Source organism: Rutidosis leptorrhynchoides, chromosome 6 (assembly GCF_046630445.1).
Source record: "Rutidosis leptorrhynchoides isolate AG116_Rl617_1_P2 chromosome 6, CSIRO_AGI_Rlap_v1, whole genome shotgun sequence".
Lineage (NCBI taxonomy): Eukaryota > Viridiplantae > Streptophyta > Magnoliopsida > Asterales > Asteraceae > Rutidosis > Rutidosis leptorrhynchoides.
Window position 1 is genome coordinate 160399343 of NC_092338.1, and position 3516 is coordinate 160402858.

Here is a 3516-nt window from a genome sequence, read left to right on the forward strand (position 1 = left end):
TATGGATTAGGACGGGTTATGACATTTTTCATCATTTTCTTGAAACTTTTTGTATTGAGCTGCCAACTTGTCCTTCTTTAAAGCTTTTGGATATGGCACCGGTCTCGTGATCTTTGAAGAATCATCACCCTTTTTCTTACCCGATTCATCATTACCCGTGCCCTCGGTTGAGTTGACCTTTTCTTTACCCTTATCCTTTCTAACCCCGATTTCCTCTTCAACAAAACTTGGTAGTGGTTCATGGGTTATAAAGGGTTGTGGATGGGGATCTTCAATCCCTTGAGTGTTTAAACCGCTTCGAGTGGTTATGGCATTGACATTTTCATTTCAATTTGGGTAATTAGGGTTTTAGTTGGTTCCTTCTATAGGAATTACTCTTGTGTTGTTGTTTTGTTGGTTTTGATTGTGTTGACGGTTATCTTTGTAATTGTTGATCGGGTTAACTTGGGTGTTTGAAGGTAAGGTTCCTTGTGGTCTTTCGGAAACTTGGTTTGAAATTCTTCCAACGGCACTCTCAAGGTTTTGAAATGAGGCTTGTTGGTTTCGTATTTGTTACTTCAAGAGCTCGTTCTCTTTCATTAGGAAAGCTTTGGTTGATTCTACCTTTTTGATGTAGTTTTGCATGATTTCTTCCAAACTCTTTGAAGGTTGTGATTGTTGAATGTATTGTTGAGGTTGTTGATTGTAACCTTGGTTATTTTGTGGTTGACTATAACCTTGGTTATTTTGATAATTTGAATTGGCTTGATTGTTATAAGGTTGATTGTTGTAAGGTTGTTGGTTTTGGTATTGAAAGTTGTTGTTTCGGTTTTGGTTATAATTGTTGTTGTAACCTTGGTTTTGGTTTTAGTTTTGGTTTTGGTTTGTGAATCCGGGTGGTGTATTGGTTTGGTTGTTGAATAACACTTGTTTTTTATTTGGATTGTAGTAGCTTTAGTTCGATGCTCCTCCCCGTTGATAGTTTTGATTACTCACTTAGTTCACATGAGCATCCGAATTCATGGGAATGTCATCTAGATCAATATTGTTGCATTGAGTAATTTGAGGACAATGCTTCATGAGATGTGGACCCTCGCATCGTTGACAACCTACTTGCATTGCAACTACCGTTTGTTGAACCTTTTTCAACTCTTTCCCAAATGTTTTAAATTGAGTGTTCAAGTTTGCAAGCGTCACTTGCCCATTATCACTCTCGATTTGTGCTACACTTTTCCTTTTCAAATCTCGCGGTGAAGGTGTACATTCATATATATTAACTGAGATGTCTTCTAATAAGATTTTGGCCGCATTTGGTGATTTATACATGAATACCCCACCGGATGAAGAATCAAGATATTGCTTCGTTAAAGCATTACAACCCCGGTAAAATGTATTGATCTACTCCTTCTTCTTCAAACCGTGCGGTGGGCAAGCTCTTAGTAGCTTCTTGAATCGTACCCACGCATCAAACAAACTCTCATCACCCCATTGAGTGAACCCATTAATCTCCATTCTAAGTCGCTCTACTTTGACGGTGGGAAGAAGTGATTGATAAACTCATTTGTTAATTCTTGAAAAGACCTTATGGAATTGGATGGCAAACTTCGCATCCAAGCTTTTGCGTCTCCTTGAAGTGTAAAGGGGAATGCCCTTAACTTAAAAGCGTCATCGGTGATATTTTTGGTTTTGTAATTATCACAAAGATCATTAAAGTGTTGAATATGCTCGAACGAATTCTCTTCTATCAACCCATGAAAGTATGTATCCTTGATCAACGTGAAAAAGTTACCCTCAATCTTCCAATTATCCGCTTCAATTGGTGGTTTAGTAATAGCCGGTGCTATCAATGTTGGTGCATCCAATCTAGCGTTCCACATTGGTGTATTGTTCGGATCATTCAATAATTCTTGATTAACCGGAGGACCATTAGGATGACCCTCTTCATGATAATCGGTTGACTGTTAGGATCCATGTCTTCTAAACAAAATGGCAAAGCTTCGAAATTCTTCCTTAATACTCTTTCTTCTCTACGATAATAAACCCAGTGCACGTGTTTTTCCGGATCGGAGAATGGATGTGTGAACTCTTGATCCTTGTGAGACCTTGTTTTCATACACTAAAGGCACCTATCCTTCAATCACAACACAAACACAAGCGGTTTTTCAAAAAAAAATAATATATAAAACGCGAAAAGTAATTTCCGTAAGGGTAAACCCCTACGAAAGGATTGAACAATCAAAAGTTTAAACCAAATACCCAACTAGGCTAACCACTCCCCGGCAGCGGCGCCAAGAAAGTGTGATGGTTGTACGCAATGCATAACTTTTACCCTCTAAATTTATATATGATTCACACTAACAAATAAGCACACACAACTAACGAGCACTTAAAACCCGCTTATTATAGCACTTCAATGTAAGTATTCTTATCAAGTTCGTCCCAAGAGAACGGTCTAAGTCGGATATTTGAAACTATCAATTGTCCTAGAGGTTGTTTGATTGGGGGTTTCGGTTGATATTGATTAACAACTAAAACTTGCACAATTAAACAAACCTAAACTTAACAAGTAAACTAGTAGCAAGAAACAAATAGCAAAGTATTAAGATTTAAATCAAATTAACTAAGACATGTTCACTTATCTAATCCTCTCTATGCTTGGCTTGCCCCGTTTTTCCTATTTTGTTATCTCATTAGTTGTTGAACTATTAAATGTTTAACATCACTACTAAACCTCAAATCAAATGACACTCCGCGAATTCATATAAGCATTGTATCCTAAGATCGAGTTAAGCATGATTTGGTCATTGAGATTGAGCTTGGGTTGAAATCACTTAAAACCCCCAACTATCGAAATCACTTAAGATAATCGGCACTACTATGTTGACTAAAGGCCAATTGAAAACAAACCTAGATTAAGAGCACAATCACTTGCAATTCCTAAGCTATTGTCTAGATCACCTAAGGTGTTGAAGCACACATTGATTCACTTCTCAAATCACTAAGAGAGCTACTCAACATATGTAATCAAAGTCAAAACTAAAACAAACTCATAGGAATGGATCTTTAGCTAACTTGATGTGTGCAGGGTAGTGTACGAAATAGTTGTATATTTACTACGAAATACTATTAAATACGATACAATTTTACACAAGTTATTTATTTATTTATAGAGTGGATATACCTAAACCTTGCTACAACACTATAGGCAGTGTACCTAATCGTACAGTAGTGTAGTTTTTAGTAAGTCCGGTTCATCCACAGGGAACTAGCCAAGTTTAACGCTATATTTTTTTAAAAAACTATATTTGTATAAATATATATATATATATATATATATAAGTAATATTATTATTATAAAAGGGGGTTTTTACCGTTTAATGACCGGTTTGTCGATTTTATGTCTTCAGTCGCAGTTAAAACCTAATGTAAAATATTAAAAATATAAATGACTTAATTTAAAGCGTAAATTAAATGATGATAATAAAAGTGAAATAATTTAAAGTGCGATAAATAAAATGACGATAAATAAAATTTCGA

General features: G+C 35.8%; 1 non-coding gene across 1 annotated transcript; it reads left to right on the forward strand.

Moving 5' to 3' along the window:
* The first annotated feature begins 1393 nt into the window (after nt 1–1393).
* LOC139856606 (small nucleolar RNA R71) lies at nt 1394–1500 on the forward strand. The gene has a single exon (XR_011762077.1). It is a non-coding gene; the product is annotated as a small nucleolar RNA R71 (small nucleolar RNA).
* Nucleotides 1501–3516: the final 2016 nt, after the last annotated feature.